General features: G+C 23.8%; 1 protein-coding gene across 1 annotated transcript in view; it reads left to right on the forward strand.

Moving 5' to 3' along the window:
* Positions 1-15,000, forward strand: part of LOC147470624 (uncharacterized) — a 34,478-nt gene that overhangs the window by 10,875 nt on the left and 8,603 nt on the right. Inside the window, exon 2 of the mRNA XM_086542995.1 lies at positions 14,987-15,000. This exon is cut by the window's right edge and continues 79 nt beyond it. The gene's annotated coding sequence lies outside the window, so the exon portion shown is untranslated. The remainder of the gene's footprint in view (positions 1-14,986) is intronic.

Consider the following 15,000-nt stretch of genomic DNA (forward strand, 5'->3'; position numbering starts at 1 on the left):
CTCTCACACACCACACACAAACAACACACTACACCACACACACTCTCACAGAAACACACTCAGTCTCACTAACCCACACTCAACAAAACACAGAAACCTAACACCCACACACACACTAATCAAACACCACACACCCACACAAACAAACAAACAAACACCAAATCACACAAACACACACAATCAATGAAACACACACCCTCAAAAACACTCACACACAATCAATCCACTCACTAAAAGAACAACTCAACTCTACTCATACACAATTCCACCCACACACTCACTCTCTTCACAACACACCCCCTATATCTACACAATAAAAATGTAAACTATATACCAATAAAACTATCTAAGCTCTAACATATACCCCTATATATAAAATCAATACAGTATAAGAAACTACAAACAAAAACACCCTACAATATATATATATAAATACAATGAAAATATATACCTACTATAAAAAAAATATATACATATCTATAATATCAATGTCAATATAAAACCAATCTAAATATATATATATGTCTACAATATACCACATATATCTCTTATACAATCTGTAATAATAATACTCCATCAATATAAATACTATATATAAATACATATCATATTGTAACTATATACCTATAAATATTAACCTATGCGATATATATATACCACTCTTATAAGGTACTCAATAAACACAACTATCAAATAACACACATAATAATCCACGAAACCAGATCCAAACACCCAATAAATCAATCACACTAAATCACATTAACACTCAGAACACACTATAAAATATCGCAAACAAATCATAAAAAAACACCAACTAAAAAAATATCACAATAAACACACTCTCTGTATCTAACAACCTCTCATCATACCTAAAATCAATACTCAACACTCACAATAACGGTCCAAACACATACACCCTCACAACTTAAACTATCTCAATCACTTTAAAACACTCACAACCTCACAAACAACACACACACACTAAATCACACCACACTCAAACAGCTCTCACACACACAACCCCTCAACTCCATAATCAAACAATATCACCATCAGTCTAAACAATCCCACACAAACTCAACTGACACAATCAAACCAATCATTAAATCTAACCCTCTATCAATATCCACTTTTAAATAAATCTCACCTATATACTCAATAACAAACTATAAAACCACACAGACACATATCACTTCTCAACATCGGAATCACAAATAGCCAACTCTATATAAATCGACCACTATATCTAACACATCAACCTATCACAAAAAAATAAATCAAAATATCGGGAAACTACAAACCAATATATATAAACAACAATCATATATAATATCTGCATATAAATAAAGGTTCTACTACAAACCTATATATATATACATATATAATATATCTATATCACTATAAATATATAGGACTATACATACCTCTAACTATCTATCTATAAATATAAAACATAAAAATATATATATAAACTGTATATACAAACCTAATATATACTATCTATTTATCTATATATATAATACTATATAAATCTATATAAATAAATATAAAATATATAGAGGGGGGGGGCATCCTATATATATTGTATATATAGATATATATATAAAATATAATTTTATATATATATACATATTATATATAGGTATATACAACTATAGATTATAATATAATATATATATTATATATATATATATTAATATATTATATCATTATTATATCGTATGTATATACCAATACTATATATGTATATATATATATATAATATATATATAATAAAATATATCATATATATATATAATAGTTATGTATATACCTATATATATGTAATATATATATATATAATATTATATATAAATATATATAGTCTATGTATCTACCAATTATATATAAATCTATATATATTATGTAAATCCCAATCTATCAAATTAAAATAATATATATATCTATATAAATATATAAATAACAAAATCGAATGTAATAAACCCAAAAAATCCTCTACTCCACTAAAATCTACAATATATAAATAAATAAATATATAATAAGGTATGTCTCACCCTAAAAATACTAAACAAAAACAATATATATAAATATATATAATATATTGCGTATCACCAACCCTATATATAAATATCTTAATCAATAATATATATATAAAACTATCTAGGTATAAACTCCCTATATATATAATATATAATATCTAATATAAAATATATATAACATAGGTATACACATACCAATAACATATCTATCATAAAATCACTGATATATTATAAATCAACTTAGGATATAAACATACCTAGTAAAATATATATAAATACAAATAAAAATACTATATTCAAAATATATTAGGTATATATATACCAATATATATACTATATATATATATATATATATATATATAGGTATATACAATACCTAAATATATCTAACATTCAAAATATATAAACTTATATAAATATCTCAAAACGGTATCTATATATAATATAAATCACTTATATATAAATAAAAAAATAAATGATCTATATCACAAGGTAAATATATACCAATATAAATCAAAATCTTCCTATAACACAATCAACAATCTACGATACCACTCATCCTATATATGACTAATATAAACCTATAAAAAAATCTACTCAACTATCTCTATCCCAACAACAAAACAAGCAACACATATATAACACAATATCAAACATAGGTAAATCTATCCCACAAAATGCGGAAAAAATATACAATATATATATATATAAAATAAATATTAAAAAATATATCAATCAATAAATATATATATAAAACATAGGTATTATATACCATAATATAATATATATAATATATATATAGTTATATATACACCTATAAATAAATATATAATATATATATAATATCATATACCCTAATATAAATACCTATAAATAATCATGGTATATATATACCATAAATAAAAATTTTATATATACTATATAATATATAGGTATATATATACCAAAATACTCTATTATAAAATAGTATATATACACAGTCAATCTATAGTCAATATATATTCAACTATAAATCTAAAAGTACAAATATACCTATATAAATATATATAATATCAATATTATATACTAACTAAAACCCTAATATCATTATATAAATACAAATTGATAATATATAAACAGGTATATATATACCTATAAATAATATATATATATATATATATTATATATATATATATATACTATACCTATATTATATATCATAGGTATATATAAAAACCTATATATATATAGGTATATATATACTCACAATATATATAAATAGGTATAATACATAAACCTTATATAAAATATAGGTATATATAATTAACCCTATATATGATAATATAATAGGAATATATATACCTATATATAATATATATAGGTACTAATATTCCCTATATATATAGAATTATATAATAGGTATATAAATACCTATATACTATATAAATATATATACAATATATTTAATATGTATATATATATATGTATAATATATACAATATTATATTTACAATAATATATGTATGAAATAATATAATATGTATAAAATATATATATCCGTATTATATTATATGTCTATCTAACATATACAGTCATATATAATATGTATTCATATATATAGATAAAAAAATAATATCATATGTATATATATATATTGTTATAGTATACAAGTGTAGATATTACATTATATATATGATCAACTTAAATGAATATATATCACTGTATACTAATACAAGGCACATATAAATAAGTTATAAAAATATATACTAATGTATAAAAAAAATATGTATATATAACTGTATAATAATATAAGTCTATAAAAAACAATCACTGAATTATATGTATCTAACATAACTCTTTCAATATAAAACTGTCTACTAAGTAAAATATCCCTGAATATCTATCTGAATAAATTATCATAAAAACAATAATGATATAACATGTATAATATCAGATCAAATAATAAGTCTATATATCACCGAATAACAAACTATTATCCATCATATAGTCAATAATAAATACCATAATATATGTCCTAATATATATCAACTGAAGATCTTAAAACCAATTAAATATATTACCTATATCTGATAATAAATAAACCTATAATATATAAACCATAAACTCAGTAATATAGTATATCCCTTAATAAAAATCTCATATATAATGTAAAATATTATATACCTTACCTATAAAATTCTGAATAATAACTATCTACTATATAATAATAAATCTGTTATCAATATACCAATCATATATAAAAACTAAGTATTATATACCTATATATATAATAAATATCTAAAAGGTTATATTAAATAGCCTAATATATATATAATACATATACCTACAAACTGTATATCATATACCCTATATATCAATAATACTATAATATATATAAAATTGTAAAATTATATAACTAAACCTAAATATCATATATAACATATGATATATATCTGTATATAAATACCTTCTCTAAATATATATATTATATAAATGTATATAATATAAACCAATATAATATAAAAATCTATATATAAAGTATATAGATATACCTATAATATCTAATATAAATAAATCTGTTATCTATCACGTACCTATACATATATATATATCAATACCTATATATATATTCTATGATATATAATTTATATCCTATAATTACATAATAAATATATATGATTAAATAAAAATATGACTAATCTATATCCCAATAAAATAAACAATATATATATTCATTCACTATAAAAGAAATCACATAAAAACCTATAAAGATATAAATATATCTATATAATCACTATAAATGAATAATATATAAACCAAACATAACTAAAACTATCACAAATCCCACAACTACAACAATCAACTATCAAATCACTAACTAATACTTCTCAAAAGAATATATATATACCCTTAATAGTAAATCTATTATGTCATATATATATATCTATATAAATATAAGATACATATAACAATATATAACTATATATATATATAATCTATATGTATATATATACAATAATATATATTTATATATATTAACCTATATATATATCTGTATATATAAACCTATATAAGATATATGTTTTATAACTATCCTATATATATATGATTATAATATATACTCATATATATATATAAGTATAAAAATACAAGTAATCTGATATATGTATAATATACCTATCATATATGTAAAGATCTATTATATGCATATATATCTTATGTATAATCCTATTATGTATATTATATATGTTATAATATTTGTATATATACCATGTATATATTCTCTGTGAATACTATTGTTATATCATATATGTAAATATATTATAAAGTAATATGTAAATATTAATATAAGGTTATATATTTAATGTATATATATAATGTATATAATATGTAAAACATATATATTGTTATATATTTACTGAATATATATATGTATATAATGTTATATATATAATATATGTATCTATATATATGTTATATAAATTATATATATATATTCGTATACATATAATGTATATATATGTATAAATAATTTATATCTATATATGTATATATATGTATTATAATATATGTATATATATGTATATAAATATGTATATAGAAGTAATATATATATGCAATATATATGTATATTATATATGTACATATATATGTGATAATATATATGTATATATATGTTAATCTAATGTATATGATATATTGTATATAAATATGTATATATATATGTACATAATGTAAAATATATGTATACTATATAGGTATATACATATACCTATATATATTATATATATGTAATCTATACCTATATAATATATATGTATGATATAATATATGTATATTATATACCTTATAATATATATATATGTAATAAATATAAGTATATATCTATATGTATATATATTATGTATATATTTATATATATATGTATATATATGTAATATATTATGTATATATAATATGTAACTATATATGATAATATGTATATCTATATGTTCATATTATTAAATATATATAAGTCTATATATGTATATATAATATGTATATATATGTATATATATATTTATATATAAATGTATATATATAATATGTATATATATATGAAAATATAAATGATATCAAATATGAAAATATATATGTATATATACACAGTCTCACACAGCAGACACAAACAATGTCAATCTCAGAAACACAAAAAACTACAATGACACAATCAGACACAAAATATGAAAGACACACACCACGATACATCACACACAAAACTCATACACACACACAGACACACGCACTCCAGACAACAAACATAAACACCACCCACCAACCCCACACACATACACACACTCAGACACACACAACCAGCACAATCCAAACACAACTCACACAGCCCACACACACACACAAACACTCACCAACCCACACCATCCACCTCACACACACACACACCACAGCCTCCCACACACACACACACCACACAGCCACACACACACACTCACACATCCACACACACACACACACACACACACACACACACACTCCTGCCACACACACACAGACCACAACACACCATACACATCACAAACGTACACACACACATACACAGCACACATACCTCCACCACACAGACACACACAAATACACTCTCACATACCACACACATACACCCAACTACACACACATACACCACACAGACACACACATCACACCACATACACACACGGACACACACAGCACACACCCATACACACACACATACACACACCACCATACACACACCATCTACACACACACTGAAACGACACACATACAAACACATACACCACACGTTACACAACAGTTCACTCTCACATACAACTATCACACATACATACACACACCATACCACACACACAGACATCAACACACACATACACACACATACACTTTACACACACACATACACACACATACAACACACATACAATCACATACACAACACATACACACACACATACACACACAACACAGATACACACGTACTCACAATACACACACTCATACACAAACTTACACCACACAAATACACCACATACACACAGATACACACATACACACACGTACACACACACATGACACACTCATACACGACACCACTTACACACCCAAACCACATTCCACCACAAATACACGACTCTTACACAGACACATACACACAAATACACACACCTACTCACACATACACACACACATACTCACACAAGACACACGACAGACTCTCACTAGGCACCAGACACACACACAACACCATCCCACCCCCCAATGTTTAACACCCACATCACACACATTCACACACACATAACCTCACACCCATACACACACATACACACACACACACCATACACAAACACATACACTCACACACGACACTCCACACACACATACACACACACTCACAGACACCACTCACATACACACTCATACACACACATACACTCACACACATCCACACACACATAACTCACACAGACAAACACATTACCCACACATACACACACTCGACTCACACATACACAACCATACACACTCATACACAACTCGACATACACACACATACACACACATAGCACACAAATACACACACACTGACACACACACAGACACGCTCACATACACGGCCACACATACTACACACAACACCACATACACACACATACACACACACTTACTCACACCCACAGCCACACACAAGACACACACCTATACTCACGCAAACAGTAACCCCACACAGACTCACACACCTTACACACACATACACCACTCTAAATACACACACAGACACACACCAGACACACACATACACACACACATTCACCACAAACACATGACCACCACACAGACACACACACATAACACACACACAACACACACACACATACACACAACACTCACCACAGACACTACAATGCCACACACACACTTACTCTCACTTACACACACACAGACACACACACAGTCACCACTCATACACACTCACTTGACCACACACGATGACACACCACACACACACAACACCACATACACACATACCACTACGCACACTGAGACAACACACACACCACATACCCACTCCACACACTTACACACACAACACACACACACACACACATGGGCGCGACCTAATGCGCTCCCCGGACCACCGTCATCTCCTGCCACCCACGCTGGGTACCATCCATGCCCACAACACGCGTCACCGAAGTCGCCTTCAGCCCATCCGTTGCAGGACTGCTCGCTATAGAAAGTCAACCATTCCGTATTTCGTTAACAAAGTGAATGACTAAATGAATCGAACGTTTTAGTTCTTTTTTATATGCTTGTAAATCAAACGTTTTAGCTTTTTTATTTACTTTTAATTCTAATGTTTTAGCTGTTTTTTTTATATACTTTTAATTCTAAAGCTTTTTCATATTGTCTTGCATTTTCATAGTGGATGTTTTAAGTTTTAAATTTTTTTAAATCAAACCTTTTAACATTGTAAACATTGTTATACTTCTTTTAAGGTAATTTTTTATGTAAATCAAGACGAAATGTTACACGAATATGTAGCTTTCTTGATAAATAAACCATATATTATTATTATTATTATTATTAAAAAAAAAATATATATATATATACCTATATATATATATATATCTATATATATATATATATATATATATATACCTATATATATACCTATATATATATATATATACCTATATACATATATATATATATACATATATATATTTATATATATATATATATATACATTGAGATTAGTATACTATATATCTATATATTAGTTATATATAACATATCGGGTGTAACGCAATATCTAAGTTATATATATAATAGATATATATATATATATATATATACCTATATACATAATATATAATACACCCATATACATATATATATATATATATATATATATTTATATTATATATTATATATTATTATGTACTCTATATAAAAATGTATCTATATGCATATTTATATTATATTTATATATATATTATATTATCTTATTTATATTTATTATTATATTTATATAATATATATTATCTATATACATAGATTTCTATATATGATATTATATTATTCATATATTGATATATATATATTACTCTAGTTAGATCAATATATATTTTTAAATTGCGAGATATATTTATAAAATATATGGTTATAGCGTATATATTTATAATATGTCTAGCGCAATATTATATATTATATCTATATATTAATATAGATATGTATCTATATAAACATATATATAATATATATAATAGTCTTATATATATTATTTATATATTATTATTCTATATATCTGATATTATTGATATATTGTATCTATATACATATATATATTTATATATTATATTATAACTTTAATTCTATATTTGATATAATATGTACATCTATTTACATTATAGAATTCTTATAGTACTTTAGAGTTTGAGAATTTATATTATTGATTCTCGAGTTTACATGAAGATTCTAACTTCTCTATATAGATATATATATTGATCAATTTAACAATATTATTATATATATAATATTTTTTTATAGACGATATATCTATATATTATTATATATTATCTATATACATATATTCTTAATTCATTATATTTATGTAAATATTAAATATTATTCTATAATATTATATATATATGTAATCTAAAACAATATTAATTATATTTGAATTATAATAGATGTTATAATATATCAATATATTATAAATTATATCTATATTTATATATATATCTTATATTATTATATATTAATATATATTTATCACTAATGATTCTGTTATATATTTCTTTATCTATATACTTGTGATAGATATGTATACTATGAGGAGCATTCGATATTTAATATATTCATATATGTAAAATAAATATAAATATATATATTATATTTATGTTCTTATATCATATATGTATATATATATATGTAACAAGATGGTTTTATATATATAGTTACATCTCTATGTATAGTATAGATGTATACATTTAGTATACATCTTTCTGTACCTATAGTCTTATATTTATAACACTATAGTATTTACTTTTAGTTGATGATAGATATACTAATATTATATATATATTGTTATGCATTATTTATAATATTTATATATATATTTATCATATATATATAGATACTTTATTCTTATAATATTCTATTATATATATATTAATTATATTGAGATATATATATGTTAATGCATATATATATATATTTATAATATATTTATATATATATTTTTATCTTACTTGGGATTTATATATATCATATAATATGGATATATATGTATGCATATATGTATATGCATATACTATATAATATATAATATATAATATATATATATATTATATATATTTATTTTATTCTATTTATATAGTATATTTGATCGTTATACTATCACCTTCACACCATATATCACAACTCACCATTGTCCTCACACATCTATCAACAAACTCTCACCACCCTCACCTCTCACACACACTCGCTCTACACACAACACACACTCACACACTCCCGTTACACTTATACATGTGCTCTCTGTATTTTATAGATTATAAAAAAAATTTTTTCTATGTCTCGGTACATCGTTAAACCTTTTTACCTTTATTAATGATATAAATTCTGGAGAATTATACATTAGTTTTTAAGGTATAAGGCAAGACAATCTCTTTCACAATATTTAAGATTATATTTCAGTTTATAAATCTCTATTTTTCAGAGAGTTCTTGCGTTGGAAGACTGTCGCACCGGGTGAGCAGACATACGGTGCAAAGCATGTCGAAGCGAGGTGTCCCAAAGGGAATGGAGGTGATAATAATATAGAAATTTTCTGTTCTCAAATTGAGTTTTAAATTCTTCCTTTCTAACAAATTCATGAGAATGTTCATATATATTATTATAATATATATATATACTTATGTATATTGTTAATAACATAGAATATATATATATAACTAATATAATTATATATTACTATATATATTTTGATATACTAATATATACTATAATATAAATATATAGTTTTATAATTTCGAGATATATAGTATAGTTACTATATATATATTATATATAACTAATATATATTATATATACTTTAATAGATATCTTAAATACTATATAATATTTTATATTGTATATAATTTATATATATAGTTTTAATATATATATAAATGATATATATGTATATTTAATTATATATACATATATATATCGATATATAACATAATGCTATATATATTATATAATTGATATATATAATTATATATATATATAATATATATAAATATATATGTAATATATATATTATATATAAATCATATAATATACATATGTAATATATATATATAAATATATATAAGTATATATATATATAATATATATGTTATAATATATATATAAAATAATGCTATTATTATATGTCATATTATATAGTTCATAATATATATATCATAACGGTAATATACTATATCATGGTTTATAAGGCCGTATAAGCCCGCATAGTATGATATGTAATATTATATATATGTTATTTACGGCCAGTGCACGTTTGGCCCACCTGTCTCCTCACGTTTATTATAATAATATGCTGGCCTTAGTTATCTATATGTGATATATATAATATAATGTAATATATATTTAATATATATATGAATAGGTCATATATCGATAATATATTAGTCCAACTATAAGAATATATATATATATAATATATATATATGATATATAATATATGAGATCCTAATTTATAAATATATATATATATAATATATATATAATATTAATATCTATAATACTAGGTATATATAATATAAATATATATAATATAATATATATATAATATATATATATATGGATCTATATATAATATATATATATCATAAATCTATATATATAATAATATATTTATCAGTAGTGAATATATGTAATATATATAATATAATAAGATAAATATATATACATATATATATAATATTATATATACATAATTATATATATACATATATATATATAATAATATATAGATATATTGATATATAATACATATATATAATTATATTAATATATAGTTATATAATTATATATTATACATTATATATATAATATTAAGTATAATATATACATATGTAGATATAATATATGATATATAATATATAGTTATATATAATACATAGATATATATATAAAGTGATTATATATATACATATAGTTGATAGATTATATATATATATGAATATATATATAATATAATATAATATAGTATATATATAATGTTAAATACATTAATGTGTATACTTGTACTATACAATAATGTATAGATATATATATATATCATTTATATATATAAGTATTATATATGTATATATATGATAATCAATTGGTATATATATATAGTATATGTATATATGATGTTCCATATATTATATATACCTAGTTATATATATATATATATATTTCGTATATATATACAGTATATATATCGTATATATATATATATCTAATATATAGATATATATATATATTTATAATATATATGTGTATTTATTGATTCCCAGACATACTTGCACCCAAGCGTCTGTATGAATCATAGGGAAAAGAATGTAAAGTCTTATAGACTACCTGAGATGGAAAAAAATCACACCCTTTTTAAATTATCAGAATGCAAATTAGGTGCAGGAGCCCAATTGGGTAATGCAAGTACAAACTTGTCGGTATAGGCATGGCTCGGTTTGATGTATCCCAGCATGATAGTTGTTTTATTTTGTGGTAAAAAACATGAATAGATGCACACATATCCCAATGATAGACATGCTCCCATTTTTTTTTATACACACGACAGAAGAATACGTAGCATTTACTTAAAATTTTTACCCTATTGCAGTAAACTCGAAAAATATGTAGAAAAAGTTGTCAGAGGTCCCAATTAAATTAAGGTACATATGATGTTTTTAAATGATTCTTTTTAAATTGTTTAGTTGTCTCACATGATGCGCTCCCACCTGTAGCGCCGGAAGCACTGAAGAGGACAGGTTAAAAGCTTGGTGGTTGATGAAGTTCAACTTACCGTGAAGACGGACGATGCTGAGGATCAAGTCAGCTACTGTGTAGTATTATCAACAAAAAAATAAAATATTGTAGGTTTTGTATTGATAGTTGTGATTATACTTAAAACTTGGTTATCTGTGCATAACAAGACTTTCAATTATTACACACATATAAAATCAGGGTAGAACTGTTGAAAATTTTATTGGAAAGTTTGGCCCTTAATACTAAAGTGGTTTTCCCCAAGTTTCAAGCTTGATGTCTGTTAATAGAATAAGAGAATGAAGAAATATTTGCTTGAAGAAGATTTGTTGCTCCAGTATATAGGTTAACCTTGATAAAATATTTGCGTAAAAATTCTTTTTGTTGATACTCCAATTGAAAGTCAATTGGATATAATGTATTTATCTTGATTTTGTACAATAGCGATACATATTTATCCTTATACAGTCATACATAGCCACTGTATTACGGTGAAAAGGGGGTGTAAAAGATGGCGTTGTTGTTTGTGATAAACGATGATAGGGAATAGTTTATTTTTCTAGTTTAATTATTTCGTTAGGAATATATATTATGTTCAGGGAAGAATTGTAAAGTGTTAGAACTTGGACCGATTATATTGAATAAATAAATCTATCTATTTTTTCAGCTCTAGAGCAGGTGTGAGCCAACACAAGATCTCTCAACTATGAAGACGCGACACATCAGCACCGCTGATACGAGTGAGCTAGGATGGTTGCATGGTGCTGCAAAAGGACCTGAAAAGCGGTGAAATTCAGTTGAATCAGAAAGACTTTATAAACAGTTGTTTACCCAGTGTCTGGGGATAGCCAGGGATGAGAGAATTGTGATTATCCTGAATGGGATGAGTATGTTTAATGTACCTAAATGTGTCTTATAATTATATATCATATTGTATAGTATATATATATTATATAGTATATTATTACCTATATAAATTTATTTATTTATTTGATATACTATGTAGTGCAGGTTTAAGTATACTTATTATATATATATATATATATTTACATTTATATATATATTTGATTTACTTTATTTAATGATATATGTATGCAGTTAGTGATAATATTTATATACATATATTTATACTTATATCTTATACTTAGTATTATATATCTATGTATATTATGATATATTTATATATATATAATATATTATTATATCTATATGAATATATCTATGCATATAGATTATATATATATATATATATACAAGATATATATATATATGTATGACAATATATCTATGGATATATATATATTCATATATATATGGATATATATGTATGTATATATGTATATATAATATATAATATATGATATATAATATATAATATATATATATATATATATATATATTATATGTTATATTTTATATTTTACACACACAAACACACACACACACACACACACACACACACACACACACACACACACACACACACACACACACACACACACACACACACACACCCGTTAGCACTTACATTGCTCTCTTATTTAGAGATTATAAAAGAAAGTTTCTATGTCTAGTACACTGTTTGAAAACCATGTACCTTTATTAACCCATTCACGATGGGGGCATTCCAGCCTTGCATGTCACAATGCCGTGAGGGAGGCTGTCACGAACGGCAATAGGACCTAAAGGAGTTAAATGGTTAACTGAGATACGCCTATATAGCGCCGCATAGGCGAATACAGTGGCCTAATATGCGCGGGTGTGTATCGTGTTTGTGTACCACCCATCACGAGATGGTTACTGGAGATAGAATTGGAAAATCTATTAGTTTTTAAGGTATAAGGCAAGTCAATCTCTTTCACAATATTTAAGATTATATTTCAGTTTATAAATCTCTTATTTTTCAGAGAGTTCTTGCGTT

The sequence above is a fragment of the Penaeus japonicus genome, unplaced genomic scaffold (genome assembly GCF_977035675.1).
Source record: "Penaeus japonicus unplaced genomic scaffold, GWHDUDI00000001_assembly GWHDUDI00000013, whole genome shotgun sequence".
NCBI lineage: Eukaryota > Metazoa > Arthropoda > Malacostraca > Decapoda > Penaeidae > Penaeus > Penaeus japonicus.